General features: G+C 44.1%; 1 protein-coding gene across 1 annotated transcript in view; it reads left to right on the top strand.

Annotated features, from left to right (window-relative positions):
* Positions 1-216: 216 nt before the first annotated feature.
* Positions 217-9,579, top strand: part of boc (BOC cell adhesion associated, oncogene regulated) — a 29,317-nt gene continuing 19,954 nt past the window's right edge. Inside the window, exon 1 of the mRNA XM_074693231.1 lies at positions 217-498. The gene's annotated coding sequence lies outside the window, so the exon portion shown is untranslated. The remainder of the gene's footprint in view (positions 499-9,579) is intronic.

The raw sequence follows: 9,579 nt of genomic DNA, 5'->3' as shown, positions 1-9,579 counted from the left end.
TTCTCCTCCGGGACACCGTAGTTTTTTAGAAATAAAGTTTCCAGAAGTTTCTCATATCTAACACACCTGAATCTGTGTTATAAAGATGGAAACTGTGTTAAATTTGCTCACAACATAAATGAAGCCCCCCTGTGCTGTGGGTATGGGTTTGTAGTGTGAGGAAAAGCGGTGCAGTACCCAGCTCTGGGATTTTGGGAGCCAGTCCCTATTGTTCAGATCCCTCCTCCTGCTTGGGAAGTGGGAGGACCCGAAAAGGCGTCGCAAAAGGGAGAATTGTTTGAGAGCTCAGTCATCCAAAAACGGCCTTTCAATGTGAGAACTTGGGGAGCCGAAGAAAATGTCGGTGGCATCGCAGTAAATTACTAAAGCAGCGAGGCTTTAGAGGGAAAAGTGAAGTTAAAAGTGTTGTTTTTTGGAAACTAAACTCAACGCAGCAGTGAGACGAAGAGAGGCTCGGTCGGTTTAAACGAGGTGTGAGCACCAAATACAGCAGTTTGGGTAAGTTTGATCCCTTCATGCGGTCCATGTTTTTACGGTGGTAGCGTTTCGTACCAACTCTCCAAGATAAACTTATCACTTTTGGTGGATGCTAACAGCCTGTAAGCAATCTTTACCAACCGAAATCTGACTTGGGTTTAAAGGAAGTTTTAAAAAGTTGCAAGATAACGAGCAAATTGTGGTAACTGCGCTCAGATAGCCACATTTGTTTTGCCTTCTTCCATGTGTTTGTGCGCTTAAACCAGCGTAAAGCAATTTCCTAAATCCATTATCTCTTTTATTTTTATAGTGATGTGCATTGTGTCTTTATGTTTCAGAGATACTTTCAATAAGAAACGTTAACTTTGCCTTCGCGACGTAGCCTGTTGTTGATTGGAGGAGCTCTACGTCCATATTTCCCATAGTTTTCTTCAATTTTCAGCCTCTATCTGCAAACCACAACAACAGGCGATATGTATTTTGGAAGACACTAGTCTTTTGAGACACACTGTATAGATTTCATGCTGCGTTTTAAGGCATACTTGTGTATCTATGAGGAAAATACGCTTGCGTTTTTTAGGCCGCAGCCTATAGTCGCTGCTATAGGGTAACAGAAAACAGACATGGTGCGCTCTGCCAGATTTACGCTGTATTATCATTAGGGAGAGCAGGGGGGCCATGGAAAGCAGAGAATAGCAGCAATTAATGGGAATAACACAGGAGAAGAAACTTTTTATCAACTTAAAGGGTGTGTACCTTTTGGTTTCTGCGTAAAAATGGCAAAATTTGATTGTTGTTACAGAAAAAACCACAACAACACTACCTGAGGGCATTTCTCTAGTCCCACTCCCCCCACACCAAAGTCTGGTGTAAAAATAACCCAATTAAAGCTTCCCATAAAGTGACAGCTGCTCAGAGCAACCAGGAATGCAGCATCGGGAGCCTCTCTGCAGATATCAGCCCTTTCTCTCATCCATTCAGGTCTGATTTTAATGAGAAAATGTTTGTCTTAATCCCGTGTTGCTAATGAGCTGTTGTGCTGGGGGTGTCACTCACCGAGTAAGGGGACAGAGGAAGAGTGGAGGGGTTTGGGGGGGGGGATAACAGGGACATGGAGGAGTGCCTGCAAGAACAGCCGCAGGGGCTCAAGTTTCCAACCCCAGGTGTCGTTTTTGTTGTTTGGATTACATTCTGCCTCTGCTGCCTCGCATGGAGGAACCAGTGACAGACATGGCATCAGACAAGAGGGCCCGATTGTTCCCTCTGAATCAATGTCACTTGGATTAAAAGTCGAAACGAATGGCCTGGCCCCCTCCAATTAGGCGCACAGCTTATAAGGGAATTAATTGGTCTCAGTAAGAAGGAGCCTCTTGTTGTTTGGTCGTAGGGTTTGTTGTTGTTGTTGATCATCTCTGGCAGGCGGCTCCATCAAAGTTGGACTAATTGATTCTGGTCTGATTATCTGCTTGTTTCTCACACTGTTCGGTTTCTTTGATTACTGATTTGGGGCCTTTGGATTGGAAAACAGCATTATTGAAGGACGTGAGTGAATCTTACATTTACTTTGCTCATATTACAGAATAATGTTGTGCTGGGCAGCTATTGCTAAGTCTTGCAGCTGTGCTATGGAAGAATCAACGAAGAACGTTGACACACACTACCACTGGGTACGGCTACTTTGAATAGATAAGAAAAGTCAGGCTTGGTTAGCCATCATATTTTAGATTCATAGAGTATTTCTTGGATCAGACAGATTTTGGGATGTCATCCTTGAGTCTAAGTACAGTAGACATCTTTAGAAATGTTAATAGTTTCAGGCCTGAATAATGTAGCATAATAACACAATGTGTTTTCTTATTCAGGATGTTTCAGTGAAGGGAAACTTTCAGGTTGCAGTACAAACAGCTCAGAAGAAGAAGAACACGAAAAAAGTACCTCTTTAGGTGTCCACAAATATTTGCATACAGGAAACTTGTTTTATCGCACGCAGCCTAATTTGTGTCAGAAATCAAGAACCACATATTTCTGCTCATACCAGCCTGTTTTTTTACAGCCTAGCTAGAACTTGAAATCACGTTTGATTGATCTTGGTTGCCCGCCAAACAGACGTGTTGTGGGGACAAAAGCTGCCAGGTTTCCACTATTTGCCTCCAAGCAAGAGGATAGTTTTCTTCCAGAGTGTAGGAGCTGACTTTTCATGTCTGTTAATAGCTTTTAAAGAAAAGTTACTGCGTGGATTTAGGTTTGAGGCCAGCTGCAGTAAGCTTTCTCGCTCATATTTTACAGCCAGATCAAGCTGTGGTGTCAGATATGAATAGAGGGATATGGGCCTGCAGTGTTTGCACATCTGGATAGAAAGAAGAGTCTTAAATTTGAGATTGGTTTTGAGATACAGTTTGGAGATTAGAAACATCCGTAAAGGCCCAAGTCTGATTTTGTGTTTTTGCATCCCAGAGTTTTGACTGCTGCGTTGTTATTGTAAAGGGTGTAACATCGGTGTTAATCGACAAAGGACGAAAAAACCCTCCTTCCTGAGGGCACACTTTCATCTCTGACAGAGGCACACTCACGCAGTCATAACAGCCTGCAGGCAGCATCTGAGGGCCTTTCCTGCTCATGTGTGTGTGTTTGAGTGACAGCTCCTGTCCATTCAGGATTATCTCCCTGCACTGGAATGTGTTGCCTGTCACCTGTGCGGTCATTTAAAGATTACAGCCTAAGAAAGACAGAAATAGGTGAACGATGTAACTTCAGCGACGTCTTTTTCACGAAGCAGAGATTTCGCTTCATTTCCCCGGACTTATTGGCTCGCTGACACACAGCGCATTAGTCCTCCAGCGCTGACAGATTGGAGATTCGGGTTCAGGCCTCGTGCCCCCGGGAGGGTTTCTGTGTCCGGCCAGACATCGGATAAGCAGAGAGGGACACCTGGAGCGGCAGGTGGCCGGGGTCCAGGCCCCTCCCCTGGGGGCTGCATACCTCTGTCCTCCTTATCCTCCCTGTCAGCCAGGACCACAGAGAGCGAAAGACAGACAGAGAGAAAGAAAGAGGAGGAATGTGAGGGGGGAAAGTGAAGGAGAAAGTTCTGACTGAGGCTGATTAAAAAGGCCGCCGTCAAAAAGAGTGAGATCATTGAGGCAGGGATGAGGAATAAAGAGAACCAGAGAGATCCTTTTCCTGGTTCAGGATCTATTGGTTCGCCTGTCCAGATAAGATCAGTATCATTGACATAATTATTCATTCATTTGTTGTCTTAAAAGCCTAATTAAGATTATCCAAAGCTTTTAAACCAGCTGAGCAGATTGTTCCACTACTTAAAGTAAAAGTTAAGAAGCCCTTGATTGGATAATGAAGTTACCCAGGCCACACTTACACACTCTCCCCCTCTCTGTGTCTTACATTCAAACACAAACACACACATTGTCAGGCTGGTGTGAGTGCTGTTAAGATCATTGATCAACTCCAGACTCTGTAAGAAAGCAGCAAGTGTGTGTGTAGACAAACAAGCCCTGTGTGTGCAGAGCAGATATTTGGACAAAGATTAGGGGGTGTTATTACGAGCCAAGAGCAACCCAGACGCTCTAATAGATCATTCACACACAGGCGCAAGATTGCTCTCTGACTGAAGCTGGATTAAACTCTCTGTCCTTGAAAATCAGTCTCATTTAGTTGCCTCTTGTAGGTTTTTTAAGCTCTACATGCACGCTGTGACTTTTTTTTTTCCATGCTGCATTAATGACAGTGTGATGCATTGCTGTTTTGAGCGTGTGCGAGCGAAAACAATAAAAGCCCCAGAAAGACAAAAGGCGAAGGAATCTGGCTCGTGTTCCAGGGCTTTAACCAATAATCAGATTGAAAGTGTTGCCCCAGAGAGAAGAAAGTCATCATTGAAGAATGTCAAACTGGCAGGAGAAGACATGATACAACAGAATAAATCACCGGGCTCCAGATTAGTTCGTTATTGGGCCCCTGAGGTTATCACAGCTGGAATTTTCCATTGACAGCCCTCTTCTGTACTCTATCCAAATCGTGAGTATGGAAGAGTGTGTGTGCGTGTGGGTTTGATTTTATATTTCAGAGTCTTCCCGCCCTGAGGGTAACGCACATCTGAGGCTGTGAGTGACAGGACAAATGTCAGCTCGTCTCACACACAAATCCAGCTTCTGACACTCTTTGAAACGAGCCTCCTCCAGCTGTTTCTCCTCTGGAGAAATCACTTTCAGACCAGCAGCTTTCACTTTAAAACCGTGGAGCTAGCAGTCAGACGTCGGTTGCACCATTCTGTACGCCCTTCACACCCTTGTTTTCTGTTTAATTTCCTGCCTCCTCTCCATTTTCTGACTCCTCTTCGTATCTGTTTTTCACATAAGTCTCCTTCACAGCCTCTCTCCATTCCCTCATCTCTCTGTCTGCCTTATCTCAGTTTCCTAATGCACCCTCGTATCTGTTTTTCATATAATATTTCACTCTCTCTGCTTTTCTCTTCCTTCCTCCGTCTCCCACTGAGACTTCTAAGGCCAGTCTCTCCCTCCTTCGCTGTCTTTCTTTCCCTCTCTTGGTTCCTGCTGAATAATGGGGAGAAATTGCTCTTGATTTATAATTGGTTCCATTCACTCTAATGCATGAGCTGCCAAAAGAGTTTGGGGCCCCTTTTACCCCTCCTCTCCTCCTCCCTCCTCCCCTCAGTGCAGGAACACACAAGGAGAGTGAGCAGGCTGTGTGTATGTACAGCTATGAAAGTCTATATTAGCGTGCATGGATGCGGCGGCGGCGTGGATTCACTGTATTTCTCGGGCCGCAGATAAAGTGGTAGTCTGTTATTTTTTGCGTGTTGGAAAAACTTCCTGAGGTCTGCATATTTATGTGCCTCTGTGAGTACACTTTTACCATGTAATCGCAGTTTGTGTGATTGCTTGTGTCATCAAGTGTGTGTGCCTGTTTGTGTGTGTGTGTGTGGGAGAGAGAGGACAGGCAGGGAAAGAATAGTTGTGGCTAAATGAAATATGTGACTGTGTGTGTGTGTGTGTGTGTGTGTGTGTTTCTGATGAGTACTGTGAATGCTGCGTATTTGTGAGTTTTTTAAAGTACTCTATTGACGTGTGTGTATGTGTGTGTGTAAAGTTCTTTATGGCATATTTTGAGCTAGTGTTATATTTTTATGTCGGTCCTGTTATTTTATTATTTTTATCACTTCTTTTACTTTTCTCTTTTCTTCTTTCTCTTTCATTTGTTGAATTATTTTGACCTATTTTCTTTCTTTTTCTTCCCCTTCTTTTTTCAGCTCTTTCCTCCCCTCTTTATAAACTTTCCCTCTTTCCTTTTTATCCATCTCTTTCATCTTCTGTCAGTTCTGTCCTTCCTTTTCTTTTCCTCTTTATTGTTTTATACATGTCTTTCCATAAACCTTTTTTCTTTTTCTATCATCTGTGTTGTCTCTTCGTTCTTTTCCTGTTTTTGTCCCTTCTCTTTCTTTTCTTTCCTTTATTTCTTCCCTGTTCTTCTTTCCCTATCTCTTCTGCTCTTTCCTTTGTCTGCTGTCCTTTTCTTTCTTTCTTTCCTTGATTTCTTTCTTTCTTTCTTAAATTTTCTCATTTCATCTTTAACTTTGTCTCTTCTTTCTCTTTCAGTGTTCTTCCCTTTTCTTACCTTCCTTCCTTTCTTTTTATTTCCTTCTATCTTTTTATTTCTTTGTATTTTGCTCTCATTGCCCTTCACCATATTTTTGTCCATCATCTCTTCATACATTCTTTCAATCCCCCTGATCTCTCCTTTTATCATCCACTATTCCATTATTTCTTTTCCTATGTTCACTTCTTCATCTTTCTTCTTTATCACCTCTCCACAGCACCAGTCACATTTTGCTACTTCTTTTTTTTCACTCCACTTTTTATCCATGACCCCATCTTTCTCTTAGCACTTTTTTGTGCTCTTTGCTCATCAGTGACTGCTTCCCTCTTTCCTAACTTTTTTCTTATTCTTCCTTTTTGTGCCCCTTTAACCAGCCACCTCACCCTGCCCTCTTTAATCCAGTCATCCATTTTTCTTTCACCTCTTCTTTTCCTTTCTCATCTATAAACCCATCCTTTCATCCCATAACTTTCTTCTGTTTATCAATTTACTTAAATATTCATCCCTCTATTCATGTCCTTTAACCTCTACATCAATCTTTCTACTTCTTTTTCTTTCTTTCCCTACCTGACCACCCATCTTGCTGTCTTTTTCACCTCCCCTCTGCAGTCATCCATCCCTCCATCCTTTTCATCTGGTTGGCTGATGTTCTCTCTCCATCACTGTCTGGTCCATGCATCCTTCATTCCTGATGATTAGTTCCTGTTCCCATGGCCTCAGTGTGCACGCTGGCATCCCTCACCAGTCGGAGGAATGTGTGTGTGTGTGTGTAAGCCTCAGTAATTAGCTCTCCATGGTTAATTCGGCTTCGTTATCTAAATTATGCAAATGCTTCGGTGCCTAATTGATTAGAACGCCCCCCTGCTCTGCTCGGCCGGCCCATCCACATCACTCTGGTTAATCCTCGAGACATTCTGTAGCTCGTTAGTGCCGGTGTGGGGGGGCAAGAGGGTTTGGACGGGCATATAGCTCGTTAATACCTTGTGAAGCGTGTGCATATGTGTGGCTGTGTATGTGTGTTATGAGGGAGGAGGGGGAGATTTCTGAGCCTCGTTAGGGATGCTTAGTTGCGTTTGATGTGTAATGTTATGGCATGAGAACGAGCGATGTCTCGAGTGGAGGATTGGAGGATTTGGACCGGCCCCCTCTCCACCTGTTGGGCTGAGTTTTCATGCCAAGATAAGACTCCAGAAGGTTCTCTTGTGTCCGGGAAAGCCTCGGAGCAGTGAGGAGATGGATGGGAAAAGGTTTAAGATAATTTCCCTGCCAAGATTTTGCTTGTGTGAAGTACAACAGAGAAGAACAGAGACCCCTTACTCAGGCTTTGTTATGAATGGCACTTTGAAATAGAGACCGGCTTGTCCACCAGTATCACGTCATGACGTGCCTGTTTTATTAAAGCTAGGCTACACACGCTATCACAGTGTGTATTACAAACATACTTCTGATTTTATTCTTTACCTTCTCATTATCTTAAAGAATGATTATCAATCTGATAAATATCATCATTAAAGCTCCTGTGTGGAAATTTCAATATGTGTTGATTTTGGCGCCTCCTATGGACAGAAGAGTACATGTTATTTATAAGCTATAGTATGATTATAATTTGACTTTTTTGTTTTAAAATTATTCAGAAGTCTCTGTTTGTGCAGCATGCAGTTTATCTCTTTAAATGACACCTACCCTCCTCCACTCTGGGTTTTAAGACAGTGCAAACAACTGTATGTAAAGTCATTCTGTCTGGTTGTATTCTGATTAGCCTTTAGAGCTCATATACAGGCATAGACATTCATTTTAATCAGTTTCATAACTAGCTAAAATCTCCTCACAGGAGCTTTAACAACCTATGGTGTATATAATAGACTTATTAGAGCCATGCAGCACACTGCCAATGCCACATATGCAGTTTTTAATGTGATTGAATTGATGGAAAAATGGTTTTTAGTTGGAAAGGGGGTCGATCCATTTGATGATTAACCAAAAAACCTTCAATAAAGCATTTATGAAGTGAGAGGTATGAAGCGTTTGCTGTAAAATGGGGATTATGCAGACTTTTTAGTGTTTTGTTTTGTAATTTAAACAGATTTGAGTCAGTGTTTTAGTTTGAATGCTGAAATCTCACTGTTCCAGTTGCATAGATAAGAATATGATGATTTGCTGGGTTTTGACAGCATCAGTTGGAGTGAGCTATTTTACAATCAGTAACTTCTCTGTTGAAGTGGATTACTCTAAAATTTGAACCCAATGCAGCCCTGAGAAAGAACATTATTGGACATAGAAAGGACATTTTAAAGGGGTTTACCTTTACAATGTGATTGTGTCACTGTTGCAGTCTTGTTGCTCCCACCGTGTGATGGTCTGATGGTAACCTCCTCATCCTCCTGCTCTCCTACAAACCCAGGCCAAACCGAGCAACCGGCGAACAGATTGAGGGAGTGAGGTGAAAATATGTTGGGACATTGAGCGGCCCTCTCACACACACTCCCTCACACACACCCTCTCTGCTCCCTCTCCTCCGGCTCACCCGTCAGTTGACATCCTCTCTATTAATTTGAGTAGCCGTTCTGCTTTCTCAGTCAACCTCTCCACCCTCCTCCCTCCCTCTGCCTTAAACCCCCTTCACCCATCTCACATCAATCCATAAAGGCACTCACCTCCTCCTCCCTCTCCTCTTCCTCTCTGGATCCCTAAACTCTCAAACCACTTGGTCATGGAGCCCCCCCTCTTCTCTTTGGTCATTGAGCAGGGCCCATCAGCTCTTCCCTGGGCCCTTCAGAGTAGCGTCTCCCCTTTCTCCAGGGGTCTGCGGGGTCTTTGTCCGTGCGCCGGCTCACTGCTTTACAATGACTCTCCACTCTATTAAGGTGCGTTCTGCCTGTTAGCGTCGCCAGGGGCAACCGGCCTCCCGCATGGCAGCTATGCAGCATGGCATTGTGGGCCCCAGGCCTGAGCGGGGGCAGTTGAACCCCCGGCACTCCTCACACTTGACACCGCATGTGTTTATCTAAAGGGGGGGCTTTGTGGTGTTTGGAGAACCTCGAGGGAAGGAGGAGGAGGAAGGGTAAAAAGACGTAAAACTTAGGGTGGGGGGGTCCGGGGAGGTGATAAATATTCAACAGCTCAGCTCCTCAGGAGGAGGCACTGCTCTGCCACCCCTCCACCACCTCCACCCTCACCCCCTCTCCTCCCGTGTGTCCTCTTCATGCCAGAAAGCAGATGGAATGTGAGTGCTTGGGGAGGAGGCTCCAGTCTGGTTTTATCCAATTAGCAGGGTTGTCAAAATGAATTTATCCACGGAGGCAGGGGGACAATGGGACTGGCAGTGGCTCCGGGAGAACAGGGGCCCCGGTGTCTTTACTTAGCACGCTCACAATGAACTTCTGTCAAGTGACTCTCACACACAACGACATATAAGGCACTTGCATACCTACACTCATGATGCATGCCTGCACACCACCGCCGCAAGCTGGAAGG

This window comes from Halichoeres trimaculatus, unplaced genomic scaffold (assembly GCF_033239565.1).
Source record: "Halichoeres trimaculatus isolate MK-OKI-2021-1 unplaced genomic scaffold, fHalTri1.1 fHalTri1_scaffold_18, whole genome shotgun sequence".
Taxonomy (NCBI): Eukaryota; Metazoa; Chordata; class Actinopteri; order Labriformes; family Labridae; genus Halichoeres; species Halichoeres trimaculatus.
Note: the sequence above shows the minus strand (reverse complement) of the source record. Positions and strands in the feature narration are given on the sequence as shown.